Source organism: Ornithorhynchus anatinus, chromosome 1, assembly GCF_004115215.2.
Source record: "Ornithorhynchus anatinus isolate Pmale09 chromosome 1, mOrnAna1.pri.v4, whole genome shotgun sequence".
NCBI lineage: Eukaryota > Metazoa > Chordata > Mammalia > Monotremata > Ornithorhynchidae > Ornithorhynchus > Ornithorhynchus anatinus.
The window spans coordinates 165,182,502-165,197,348 of record NC_041728.1 but is presented as its reverse complement, the minus strand read 5'-3'; the positions used below and the strand labels follow the sequence as shown (position 1 = coordinate 165,197,348).

Here is a 14,847-nt window from a genome sequence, read left to right as displayed (position 1 = left end):
GAGTGGATTATTACATAGGGAAGGCTTCCTGGGAGAGATGGGCTTTTAAAAGAGGGGTGAAACCTGGGAGACAATAATAATTATGGTCTTTGTTCAGTGCTTACTGTGTGCCACACACTGTACTAGGCATTGGGGTGGATACAAGTAAATCAAAATATCCCTGTCCCATATGGAACTCACAGTCTCAATCCCCATTTTACAGATGAGGTCACTGAGGGACCAAAATGAATAATAATAATGATGGTATTTGTTAAGCAGTTACTATGTGCCAAGTACTGTTCTAAGCAAAGTGAAGTGACTTGCCTAAGGTCACACAGCAGACCAGTGGCAGAACCGGGATAAGAACTTTCTGAGTCCACGGCAGACTTGCCAGAAGAGTAGTAAGATATAGAGTAGTAGGGTAGTCAGAAAGTAAAGAACAAAGTAGGAGGAGTGGGAGGCAGGCCATTCCTTGTTCCCGAACTCAGTAAAGAAGTCTGGTTCCGGGTCAGAGAGGGGTGAGGCTACAGTTCTCCAACGGGCCCACCCTCCTCAGCCTCACTTTCCCCTTCACCAGCAGGCCTCTCCAACACTCCATCATTCCTCACCAGAAACCGTTTGGTCCAGTCTACTTTTCTCCACCAGCAGTGGCGGAGCACAGCGCCACAGAGGGAATTAACATATTTAATTAAAGGACCCGCTGAATAGCTTGACATCTTTTCTTAATTACCATCTCTGTCTACAGGGGTGGATGAGATGTTTAACCCTTCCCTTTTAGAGTAAGACACACCGTTCCTGAAGAGTCAAGCAGGGAAAGGGGCACTGCTAAGAAACTGGAGAGATGCACATCTATATTTCAATCAGTGGATTGGTCAAATGCAAACTCAGTGCGAAGCCCAGGTTTATGGGCTGGGGAGATTCTGACACCATCCCCGCCCCTCGCAATCTCAGACTTCACTAAATCAAGGGGAAGGGAAAGTCAAGGAAGGCAGACACAGAAGCTTCTCTTTAAGGCTGGTCAGGGAGCTGGAGTCCTCGAGGTCTCTCTGGCCCTCAGTTGCCTCATCTATAAAATGGGGATTAAGATTGTGACCCCCATGTGGGACGTTAACTATGTCCGACCTGATAGCTTTTATCTACCTCAGTGCTTAGGCCAATGTCTGGCATACAGAAAGCACTTAAATACCATATACTAGAGAAGCAGCATGGCTTAATGGAAAGAGCACGGGCTTGGAAGTCAGAGGATGTGGGTTTTAATTCCAGCTCAGCCATTTGTCTGCTGTGTGAATTTGGGCAAGCCACTTCACTTCTCTGTGCCTCAGTTACCTCGTCTGTAAAATGGGGATTAAGACTGTGAGCACCATGTGGGACAACCTGATTACCTCGTATGTACCCCAGTGCTTGGCAACTAGTAAGCACTTAACAAATACCATAATTATACTACTACTATTACTTCCTAGAAGCAGGTCAGCTTCAGAGGTATTTTGATTTGATGTTTCCTTGTGGAGTGAAATTGGGTGAGAAGCCAACCGTTCCAGCTGGTTATCGGGGTGGGGAGGTGAGGTGGCCCAAGGCCATGGGCCATAAAGTCAAACAGCCATCCTTCCTGGCCATCTGTAGATAGACCATAGCAGGGGTTGGCAAGGCAGTCATTGGCAAGGATGAGTTGTGCAGGAAGTTGTGAGAGTCAGAGGTCCTAGGTTATAATCCTGACTCCACTTTTCTGCTTTGTGATCTTGGGCAAGTCACCTCACTTCTCTGGACCTCAGTTCCCTTATCTGTAAAATGGGCGTTTAATATCTATTTAGACTGTGAGCCCTTTGTGGGACAGACTGCCTGATCTGATTGTCTTGTAATGTATCCCAGAGATTGGCACATGGTAAGTGCTCAATAATCAATCGATCAATCAATGGTATTTATTGAGTGTGGACTATGAATAAAGCACTGTACTAAATTCATTCATTCATTCATTCAATCGTATTTATTAAGTGCATACTGTGTATAGAGCACTGTAATAAGTGCTTGGGAAAGTACAATACAACAATACAACAATAAACAGTGACAATCCCTGCCTACAACGAACTCGTAGTCTTGAGGGAGGGAGACACTGATACAAAGAAACAGATATTGATACAAATAAACAAAATTATAGATTATATATACGTATATATATGTATGTATATATATATAAGTGCTGTGGGGCTGGGAGGGGGGAAGAGCAAAGAGAGCAAGTCAGGGCAATGCAGAAGGGAGTGGGAGATGAGGAGAAGTCAGGCTTAATCTGGGAAGACCTCTTGGAGGAGATGTGCCTTCAATAAAGGCTTTGAAATGGGGGGAGAATAATTGTCTGGTGGATTTGAGGAGGTAGGGCATTCTAGGCCAGAGGCAGGAAGTGGGTCAGGGTTCGGTAATGAGGCAGGCAAGATCAAGGCACAGTGAGAAGTTTATCAGTACGGGTGTAAAGTATGCAGGCTGGGTTGTAGAAGGAGAGAAGCAAGGTGAGGTAGGAGGGAGCAAGGTGTTGGAGTGCTTTAAAACCAATGGTGAGGAGTTTTTGTTTGATACGGAGGTGGATAGGCAACCATTGGAGATTTTTGAGGAGGCAGGTGACATGTCCCGATTGTTTCTGTAGAAGAATGATCCAGGCAGCAGAGTAAAGTATGGACTGGAAAAGGGAGAGGCAGGAGGTTGGGAAGTCAGCAAGGAGGCTGGTGCAGTAATCTGGGCAGGATAGGATGAGTGATTGTGTTAACATGGTAGCAGTTTGGATGGAGATGAAAGGGTGGATTTTATTGATGCTGTGAAGGGGGGACTCACAGGATTTAGTGATGGATTGAATATGTGGGTTGAATGAGAGAGAGGAGTCAAGGATAACACCAAGGTTAAGGTTTTGTGGGATGGAAAGGATGGTGGTGCCATCTACAGTGATGGAAAAGTCAGGGAGAGGACAAGGTTTGGGTAGGAAGACAAGGAGCCCTCTTTTGGACATGTTAAGTTTGAGATGACAGGAGAACTTCCAAGTAGAGAGATGTTTTGAAGGCAGGAGAGAGGCGAGCCTGGAGAGAGGGAGAGAGATCAGAGGAGGAGATACAGATTTGGGTGTCATCTGCATAGAGATGGCATGAAGCTATGGGAGCAAATTCATTCTCCAAGGGAATGAGCGTAGATGGAGAATTGAAGGGGTTCAAGAACTGAACCTTGAGGGACCCCCACAGTTAGGGGATATTAGGCAGAGGAGGAGCCCGCGAAGGAGACTGAGAATGAATGATCAGAGAGATAAGAGGAGAACCAGGAGAGGAAAAAGTCAGTGAAGCCCAGGTAGGAGAACATTTGCAAGAGAAGGGGGTGGTCTGCAGTATGGAAGGCAGCTAAGAAATTGAGGAGGGTTAGGATGAAGTAAAAGCCATTGGATTTGGCAAGAAGGAAATCATAGGAGACCTTTGAGAGGGCAGTTTCTGTGGAGTGAAGGGGACTAATAAATTAATAATAATAATTAATGATTATGGTATTTATTAAGTACTTACTATGTGCCGAGCACTGTTCTAAGCTCTGGGGTGGATACAAGGTCATCAGGTTGTCCCACTTGGGGCTCACAGTTTTAATCCCCATTTTACAGATGAGGGAACTGAAGCATGGAAAAGTTAAGCGACTTGCCCAAGGTCACACAGCAGACAATTGGCAGAGCTGGGATTAGAACCCGTGTCCTCTGACTCCTAAGTCCTTGCTCTTTCCACTAAGCCACGCTGCTTCCCACAGTACAGTGTTCTGCAAACAGCAAGAACTAAATAAATATGATTAACTGACTCTATTTGGGTTAATCAATCATATTTATTAAGCACTTAACGTGTGCTCAATACTTAGCACTTAGGAGAATGCAGTATAATAGTGTTAAGAATGTTGGTATTCGTTAAGCACTTACTATGTGCAGAGCACTGTTCTAAGCGCTGGGGTAGATACAGGGTCATCAGGTTGTCCCACATGAGGCTCACAGTCTTCATCCCCATTTTACAGATGAGGGAACTGAGGCACAGAGAAATTAAGTGACTTGCCCAAGGTTACACAGCAGACAAGGGGTGGATCCGGGATTAGAACCCATGACCTCCTGATTCCCAGGCCCGGGCTGGATGTGGGCTGGGATGCCCACTTCAGGAGAGGGGACCTGAGTCAAGGGGGTATCCAGCAGGACTGCTGGACATGGGAGGACTGGCCTCCCAATAACCACCTGCCCTGCTTCTCAGTTGGCATGGCTTAGTGGATTGAGCACTGGCCTGAGAGTCAGAAGGATCTGGGTTCGAATCCCACTCTGACACTTGTCTGCTGTGTAACTTTGGGCAAGCCACCTCACTTCTCTGTTCCTCAGTGACCTCATCAGTGGTTTCACACCTTTCATTCATTCATTCAATAGTATTTATTGAGCGCTTACTATGTGCAGAGCACTGTACTAAGCGCTTGGAATGTACAAATCGGTAACAGATAGAGACAGTCCCTGCCCTTTGACGGGCTTACAGTCTAATGGGGGAGACGGATAGACAAGAACAACAGCAATAAACTCTACATTGTGAGGTCATTATGGGCAAGAACTGTGTCTGTTGTTGTACTGTACTCTCCCAAGAGTTGAATGTGCTCCTTTGTAATAATAATAATGGTTTTTGTTAAGTGCTTACTATGTGCCAAGCACTCTTCTAAACGCTGGGGTAATAATAATGTTGGTATTTGTTAAGCGCTTACTATGTGCCAATCACTGTTCTAAGCGCTGGGGTGGACACAGGGGAATCAGATTGTCCCACGTGGGGCTCACAGTCTTAATCCCCATTTTACAGATGAGATAACTGAGGCACTGAGAAATTAAGTGACTTGCCCAAAGTCACACAGCTGACAAGTGGCCAAGCTGGGATTCGAACCCATGACCTCTGACCCCAAAGCCCGTGCTCTTTCCACTGAGCCACGCTGCTTCTCTGATAGATACAGAGAAGATACAGGGTAGATACAAGGTAATCAGGTTGTCCCACGTGGGGCTCACAGTTTTAATCCCCATTTTACAGATGAGTTAAGTGAGGACCAGAGAAGTAAAGTGACTTGCCCAAGGTCACACAGCCAATAAATGACAGAGCTGGGATTAGAACCTTCAACCTCTGACTCCCAAGCCTGGGCTCAAGCCACGCTGCTTCGCTGTACACAGTACCCAGTCAGTGCTCAATAAATACGTTGGAATGAATGAATATTGTAAAATGGGGATTAAGACTGTGAGCCCCATGTGGGACAGGGACTGAGTCCAACCTGATTAATATGTATCTACCCTAGGGCTTAGAACAGTAATATTAATAATAACAAAGGTATTTGTTAAGTGCTTACTAAGTGCCAGGCACTGTACTAAGTGCAGGGAGAGAATACAAGCAAATCAGGTTGGATACAATCCCTGTGCCCCATGGGGCTCACAGTCTTAATCCCTATTTGACGGATTAGATCATTTAAGCACAGAAAATAATAATAATAACCATAGTATTTGTTAAACACTTACTATGTACCAGGCACTGTACTGAGCATGGGGGTGGATACAAGCAAATCGAGTTGGACACAGTCCCCATCTCACGTGGGGCTCCCCGTCTCAATCCCCATTTTACAGATGAGGTAACTGAGGCACAGAGAAGTGAAGTGACTTGCCCAAGATCACACAGCAGACAAGTGGCAGAGCCAGGATTAGAACCCATGACTTTCTGACTCCCAGGTCTGTGCTCTAGCCACTAGGTCATAGTAAACATTTAACAGGTATTGTAGTCATTATTATTATTATTATTGCCTTCATTTCCCGACCCTGGGCCGGATGCACAGAGAACCCAAGAAAGGTCCTAGCTCTGCCTGTGTTGCACAGACTTACACCTGCTGGGCTCTCAGTCTCATGGAGAAATAAAGAAAAACTATCTCCCCCCCAACACCCACCCAAGGAAAGCATTATTAATGACTCCCCCCACTCACCACGGCTACTTCCCCTGTTCTTCACTGACAGGTAGAAGCAGGAAAGAGTGGAAAGAGCCCAGGCTTGGGAGTCAGAGGACTTAGCTTCTAATCCCTGGTGCCACTGGTCTGCTGGGTGACCTTGAGCAAGTCACTTTTCTATGCCTCAGTTACCTCATCTGCAAAATGGGAATCAAAACTGTGAGCCCCACATGGGACAAGAACTGTGCTTAACCCAATTTAATAATGTTGGTATTTGTTAAGTGCTTACTATGTGCAGAGCACTGTTCTAAGCGCTGGGGTAGATACAGGGTAATCAGGTTGTCCCACGTGGGGCTCAGAGACTTCATCCCCATTTTACAGATGAGGGAACTGAGGCACAGAGAAGTAAAGTGACTTGCCCACAGTCACACAGCTGACAAGTGGCAGAGCCTGGCTGCATTCGAACCCAAGACCTCTGACTCCCAAGCCCGGGCTCTTTCCGCTGAGCCACGAATTCGCCTGTATTTACCCCAGCACTTAGTAGAGAAGCAGCTTGTCTCAGTGGAAAGAGCCCGGGCTTGGGAGTCAGAGGTCATGGGTTCTGGTCCCGGCTCCGCCACTTGCCAGCTGTGTGACTTTGGGCAAGTCACTTCACTTCTCTGTGTCTCACTTACCTCATCTGTAAAATGGGGATTAAAACTGTGAGCCCCACGTGGGACATCCCCCCGGCGCTTAGAATAGTGCTTTGCACATTGTAAGCGCTTAACAAATACCACCATCATTATTATTATTATTATTACAGTGCCTGGCATATAGTAAATGCTTAACAAATACCATAATTATTATCGTTTTTACTATACCCATTCTTCCTTCCTCTTGGACTTTGAGCCTAATGTGAGTTGGTGACTGGGTCTGATCTGATTGTATTTTATATACACCAGTGCTTCGCACACAGTAAACATTTAACAAATACGACAGTTATTCTTTCACTGACTGGAAACCAAAATCATTATTCAGGATTCCTTGCCTGTCAAAGACTGTTGTTGCCTTTGGGCTACCAATAGACCTGCTTTATCTTCTGGTGGACATTTGGTTTTGCGTGTGTGTGGCGGGGGGGGAGCTTGGTCGGGGGAGAGAGTGTGTGTGTGCTGGGGGGGGAGGGAGGGGAGGAAAGAGGTGTCCTTGGGATGCCTATGTCTACATAGTGGGGGTGTATGAATTGGTGTTTGTTTAGTTGTACTAAATGTCATTAGTTTATAAGCTCGTTACGGGCAGGAAATGTGTCTGTTTATTGTCATATTGTTTTTATTATTATATTGAACTCTCCCAAGAGCTTAATAGAGGGCTTTGCATACAGTAAGTGCTAATAAATACAAATGAGTGAATGAATGAATGAATGTGTATGTGTGCATCAGTGTGTGTTCACATAAATCCATGAGCCCCACAGTTTCTGAGAAAGCCACAGCATCCAGAGAGGATTCGCAGGGGGACATTTTGATTCTGTGAAATCCCCGAGCCTTAGTAGGGATGGAGAGGCAGGGTGAGGAAAGTCATTGCAAGAAAAAGGAAGAGAATTAGGGTGGGGGTCAAGGGGCAGTCAGCGTCCCTGCGGAAACCCACAAAACCATCTTCCCCTTGGTTCGGCTTTGGCCCAGGGGTGGGGAAGTAGGGCCGGCCTGCCGCAGGCTCACCGGGCCCAGGGAGCGGAACGGCTGAATCGCCTCGCTGAAATGGCCTCTCATGTTGCTCAGAGCGGCAGCGACTGCTCCCCGAAGCGCTGGGCTTTCAAGATGAAAGCCGGTGCCTGAACGGTACGGGAAAAGCTGCCCTCCCTCTCCCTCTGTGCTATTTCCGCTCTGGCGAGGGGGCTGGGTTGCTGACCTGCAGAGATTTCACTTCTTGTTGAGAAGGCACAAAGGGACGAGAGAGAGAAAGCCCAGGGAGGGAAAAGCAAGAATATTTATGAGAAAACTGTGGCTTCGTGTGCTAAGATGGATCGGGGTCGAAGATACATCTGCCGGCTTAAATTTCTTTCCTTCTAGACGCTCTGCTCCCCTCTCCCTGCTTTATCATTAACTCCTAAGGTTGCTGGAGACCTCTGGAGGTCAACTAATCTAGTCCCCTGCCTCCACTAAGGGACAAAAGCAATGGCAGTGCTTGTAATATTTACCGCTGCCTCCGGACGCTGTACGAAGCATCCGAGGAGGGCAGAACAGAGAAATGACACATTCCCTGCCCACAAGGAGCCTATGATAATAATAATGTTGGTATTTAAGCTCTTACTATGTGCACAGCACTGTTCTAAGCGCTGGGGTAGATACAGGGTAATCTGATTGTCCCACATGAGGCTCATAGTCTTAATCCCCATTTTACTGATGAGGTAACTGAGGCCCGGAGAAGTTAAGTGACTTGTCCACAGTCACACAGCTGACAAGTAGCTAGAGCGGGATTCGAACCCATGACCTCTGACTTCCAAGCCCGTGCGTTTTCCACTGAGCCACGCTGCTTCCCTACTCTAACAGGCGAGATGGACATGAGAATATGCACAGATGGAGTAAGCAAAATAAATAATTGAATAAACACATTTACTCCGAAGTATTGAAGATGGGTTATAAATAAGAACAGGGATGGTAGAAGTAGCTGAAGGATGGGTCTAACTTGGGATCCTGGGGATTAAAAGAGAAGGTGCCCCTCGTTAGAGGAGGTGAAATTTCAGAAAGGGGTTAATTAGGGGGAAGGCTGCATCCTGCTGGGTTTAAGGTAGGGGGAAAAGGGAAGTTCCAAACCCAGGATGAAATGGAGGAGGGGGGATATACAGTATGAGACAGTAAGAGGAATATAGAGAGGGGCCTGAGGAGTGTTCATTTAAAGCAGCATGACCTAGAACATGGGCTTGGGAGTCAGAGGACCTGGGTTCTCTGCCACTTGCCTGCCGTATGACCCAAGTCACTCAGCTTTTCTGGGCCTCAGTTCCCCTAACTGTAAAATGGGGGTGAAATACCTGTTCTCCCTCCTACTTAGACCGTGAGCTCCATATAGGACAGGAACTGTATCTGACCTGATTAGTTTGTAATAATAATAATAATGGCATTTGTTAAGCGCCTACTATGTGCCAGGCCCCATACTAAGTGCTGGGGAGGGTATAAGCCAATTGAGCTGACCCAAGTGGGGCTCACAGTCTCAATCCCCATTTTACAGATGAGGTAAATGAGACATGTAGAAGAGAAGTGACTTGTCCAAGGTCACACAGCAGACAAGTGGCGGAGACAGGATTAAAACCCATGTCTTTCTGACTCCCAGGTCCATGCTCCACCCACTACCCAGGGCTTAGAATGGTGCTTGACAGATAGTAAGCACCTAACAATATCATTATCATCATTATTATTAATACATATCCTTATACGCTATTGTCCCGTGTATATTTTAATGCCTGTAATATTAAAATTTTATAATTTTGTAATAATTATAGACCCCCTCTAGAAGTAAACTCCTTCTGGGCAGCGATCATGACTATGTGCTTTCCCAAACACTTGATGCAGTGCTCTGCACACAATCAGTGCTCAATAAATATGACTGAATGAATGATTATCACTGACCGATTGACTAGCCGGGGAGAGTTGATGAAGAGCTTTGAAATTAAGTATGATGAGCTACTCATTAAAGTGGAAGGGCACAGGAAGCCAAGGAATGGTTAGGAGGAGCAGAGAGATGTGGACTGAGCGGTATTAGCCCATCGTGGCTTTGGTCTACAGCATTGTTGAGGGAATTGAGGAAAGAGAAGGTGGTGGTGTTGTAGACTGAGATAAGAAAGTTAGGCAGCAGAGGAGATTTCGTTGTGGGCAGGGAATGAGTCTGTTATATTGTTATACTTGTACTCTCCCAAGTGCTTAGTACAGTGCTGTGCACACACTTCATGCTCAATAAATCCGATTGATTGTTTGATTGAGATGTAAGACGTGAGATGTAATCATCTGAGTAGTTCAAGATTAGCAGCTTGGTGTAGTGGATAGAGCATGGACCTGGGTTCTAATCCCAGATCCGTGACTTGTCTGCTGTGTGACCTTGGGCAACTCACTTCACTTCTCTGGGCCTCAGTTACCTCCTCTGTAAAATGGGGATGAGTATGTGGGTCAGGGAATGTGTCCAACCCGATTAGCTTGTATCTATCACAGCACTCGGAGCAGTGCCTGGCACATAGTAAGAGCTTAAATTCCATAATAATTATTATTGTTATTATTATTAACAAATACCACAATTATTAATATTATTAGGTGCCCATGAGATGGTCAGCAGGCAAGATTTCAAATGAGTAGAGAGATCAGAACTAAACCTTTAGATTGTGAGCCCCATGAGCACCAGGGACCATGTCTAATTCCCACTTGTGTATTCTCTCCCATTGCTTAGTACACTGCTCTGCACACAGTAAGCAATAGTAAATAATAATAAGTATTATTATTTATTCACTCATTCAACTGTATTTATTGAGCACTTGCTGTGTACAGAGCACTGTATTAAGCACTTGGGAGAGTACAGCATAACAATAAGCAGACGTATTCCCTCATATCGAGCATACAGTCTAGAGGGGGAGACGTACATAAAGATAAGATAAATTATAGATATATTACTATTACTACCACTATTTCTCCAACTAGAGAGGTAGATTTGGGAGGCAAACACAGAGAAGTTGAGATACCAGAGCCTTGTGAGATACACAAAGTTAAGGGATGAGAGGCTGGAGAGGAACTAGTACACAAAATTGGAAATTGGCAAGAAGCTGTCAATACCACATGTCAGTACACAACCGAGGCACCTGGATCAAGGAGGAGGGAGCAGTCCACAGTGTCAAAGGCAGCAGTGCGCTCAATAAATACCCCTGAATGAATGAATGAATGAATGAATGAACAAAATGGAGAACGTTGGATTCGGCTCTAAGGATGTCATTGATGACCTTGGAGAGTGCAGTCTCAGCAATGATAATAATAATTGTGGTATTTGTTAAGCACTGTGCCAAGCGCTGGGGTGGGTACACGCGAATTTGGTTGGCCACAGTCCCTGTCCCAGGTGGAGCTCACAGTCTCAATCCCCGTTTTACAGATGAGGGAACTGAGGCACAGAGAAGTGAAGTGACTTGCCTAAGGCCACACAGCAGTCAAGTAGCAGAGCCAGAATTAGAACGTATGACCTTCTAACTCCCAGGCCCATGCTGTATCCATTATGGCATGGTGCTTCGCCATGGACCAGAGGGCATGAAGGTCTGGTGAAGAGAGTCGGTGGTGAGACGATGAAGGCAGGGGTCTGTCGGACCCACTGCAGGAGTTTAGTTAGGAAGGAGAGCAGGGAAATGGGGTGATAGATGATGGGGGAGAGGGAGACTGAGGAAATTGAAAGGGGATTTCTTTAGCACAGGGAAATCTGGACCATGTTTTAAGGCCGCAGGGAAGAATCCATCAGAGACTAAAAGATTGAAGACGGCAGTTACGGAGGGGAGGAGAGGGGAAATGGGGAGCTTCGGGACCAGAGATGCAGGGAGAGGGATGGATTTGGGGGTGGGGGAGATGAGGGGGAGAGAGATCTCCTCTTCGGAAACCGCAGGAAAGCAGAGAAAAATGAGGAAGGGGAAGGTAGAATGTGAGGTGATGAGGAGCCTTTGAGACAGATAGATGAAGAGCTTTTATTTTTAAAGCACTCAGGAAAGAAGATTCTACAGCCTCCAGGGTTTAATAGTCCTCCATGCAGGACATTTTTCTTTGTCTAAAGATCATAATTAATATTTCTTGAGAGCTCATCCGGCTTGTGGGGCCCTGCTCTAAAGTAAGATATAAGGTCCAAATACATCAGCCGCAAGTATTGAGAAGCAGCAGGGCCTAGTGGAAAGAGAGCAGGCCTGGAAGTCAGAGGTCCTGAGATCTGAACCTGGCTCTGTGGAGTGCTGTGTGACCTTGGGCAAATCACTTAACTTCTCTGTGCCTCAGTTTTCTCAACTGTAAAAATGTGGATTAGATACCTGATCTTCTTCTTAGACTGTGAGCCCAATGTGGGAAAGGGAATGTATCCGGCCTGATTGACTTGTACCTACACCAGTGCTTAGAAAACAGTGTTTGACACAGTGTAGGCACTTAACAAATATCATAAAAACTGTGAACCCATCATTGGGCAGGGATTGTCTCTATCTGTTGCCGAATTGTACATTCCAGGTGTAGTACAGTGCTCTGCAAATAGTAAGCTCTCAATAAATACTACTGAATGAATGAATAAAAAATGCATTGTTGCTGAGAACATGACATCATGGTCATCCAGTCCCATCTCACCCCACACCGTGCCCCCAGAAAACCCCCAGGCACCGGAGGAATGAAGATTGTACCTCTCATCTACTGTTAGTCTGTCATTTCCATCCAGAGCTTTGCTCCACCCCTCAAAAAGTCAGGAAGCAGAGAGGGACAGACACCACAATCTGTCTCCTCCTAGAAGTCTTCCCTGATCCCATCTCCCGCTCCCTTTGGGTCACTCCGATTTGCTCCCTTTATTCACCCTCGCCCCACACTCAGCCCCCTTAGTGCTTATGCCTGCATCTGAAGCAGCATAACGTAATGGATAGAGCATGGGCCTGGGAGTCAGAAGGTCATGGGTTCTAGTCTTGGCTCTGCCGCTTGTCTGCTGTGTGACCTTGGACAAGTCATTTCACTTCTCTGGGCCTGATACCTCATCTGTTAAATGAGGATCGAGACTGTGGGCCCCAGTTGGAATGGGGACTGTGTCCAGTCTGATTTGCTTGTGTCCACTCGAGTGCTTAGTAGAGTGCCTGGCACATAGTACTTAAATACCATCATCATCATTATTATTATTATCTGTAATATATTTATATTAATGTCTGTCTTCCCCTCTAGACTATAAGCTCCTCATACCAACTCTGTTACATCGTTAAAGTGTACTCTTCCAAACACTTAGTACAGTGCTCTGCACACAGCAAGTGCTCAGTAATGTGACTGATTGATTGATCGATCCATTTTTTCCTTAAAGGATAGATATTGGGACACTAGATCTTTAACAGGGAGGTAAGCAGGGAATGTGTCTACCAAATCTGTTGTATTGTCCTCTCTCAAGCGCTTAGTACAGTGCTCTGCACACAGTAAGCACTCAATAAATACCATTGATGAGGATCAAGAGGGTGGCGAAAAATGCTGGCAGAACTAGCCGGAGGCAGCAGAGGAACTGAGTGTAGAAGGTCGCCTATATCTAGCTAAACCATATTATCAGCTGTGTTTATTGAGCGCTTACTGTGTGCAGAGCACCGTACTAAGCATTTGGAGAGTGGAATACAATAGAGTTGGTAGACATATCCCCTGCCCACAAGGAGCTTACAGTCAAGAGGGTGAGACAGATGTTACAATAGATTACAACTATATGCAGAACTGATGGGGGCTGAAGATGGGCTAAATATCAAGTGCTTAAAGGGGCCAGATGCAAGTGCATAGGTGACACTGAAAGGAGAGGGAGTAGGGGAAATGAGAGCTTGGTCAAGGAAAGCCTCTTGGAAGTGATGCAATTTTAATAAGGTTCTGAAGTGGGGAGAGTGGTGGTCTGTCATGTGGGAAGAGAAAGTTCTAGGCTAGGAGAAAAACCTCCATCTTGTCTATCTCACCGCCAACCTCTCACCCACATCCTACTTCTGGCCTGGAGCTCCCTCCCTCCTGATATCACACAGATAATTGCTCTCCCCCACTTCAAAACCTTATCGATGGCCCATCTCCTCCATGAAGCCTTCCCTGACTAATCCCTCCTCTCCTCTTCTCCCACTCCCTTCTGCGCCGCTCATACTTGCTCCTTCATTCATCCTCTCTCCCGTCCCCACATATGTATATATCATATATATATCTGTAATTTATTTGTCTATTTATCTGTATTAATGTCCGTCTCCCCCTCTAGACTGTGAGCTCATTGTGGGCAGGAATGTCTCTGTTTGTTCCATTGTACTCTCCCAAGCACTTAGTACAGCGCTTTGAACTCAGTAAGCGCTCAATAACTACAATTGAATGAACTTGGGCGAAGGGTCGACAGTGAGATAGATGAGACTGAGGTACAGTGAGCATGTTGGTGTTAGAGGAGTGCAATGTGAGGGCTGGGTTGTAGTTAGGAATTGTATAAATAAATAAGGCATTTGTTTAATTGAGCATGCCGGAATGGGCTTGATTCTAAGAGAAGATGCCCAGTGGAGAAAGAGCATAGAGATTGCTTTAAACTAAGGGTCTAAGCGCTAAATACAGTGTGGTGCACACAGTAAGCTCTCAATAAATGGCATTAATTGATTGATACGCTCCCCAGAACTAAATTCTCTGCACCCAGTAAGGACTCAATAAATACCACTGATTGGTTATTGATTACTGCAAACCTACCTTTCATATCTGTAATTTATTTAATGTCTGTCTCCCCCTCTAATTGTAAGCTTGTTGTGGGCAGGGAATGTATCTGCTAATTGTTGCATTGTATGTTCCCAAGCGCTTAATACAGTGCTCTGCCCACAGAAAGCACTCAGTAAATAGACTGACTCACTGACTTTCATCAGACCCTCCTCTCTAGAACAAACCACTTTATAGTTGGGCCCCAGAGGAGTTGAACTGAACTCTAATTAATGTTACCTGAGCAATACTCAGCTGGTAGACTGCTTGAATAAAGCAAAAGAGGGGACTAGGTTTCAGAAAGCTCATATTCTATTGGTAACATTGAAGGTTCTTGTACTCGAAAAGGGAATGGAACTAAAAGGCAGTGAGGATTCGAACCCAAGGTGGTGACGCAAGCAAGGAAAGTAACACTCAGAGACAGTGTTGGATAGATCAGAAAAGGGAGGAAGGTGACCGAGTGCCCGTTCACCTCCGGAGAGGTACGAGTGACACAACGGCACCCCTCTCCTGTTTGGCTGTGCCTTTATTTGCAACGTAT

The 14,847-nt window shown here is 45.9% G+C and overlaps 1 protein-coding gene across 1 annotated transcript in view; it reads left to right on the top strand.

The window, feature by feature from the left end:
- Positions 1–14,847, top strand: part of RAB6B (RAB6B, member RAS oncogene family) — a 159,828-nt gene that overhangs the window by 78,214 nt on the left and 66,767 nt on the right. The gene's annotated exons all lie outside the window — the stretch shown is intronic.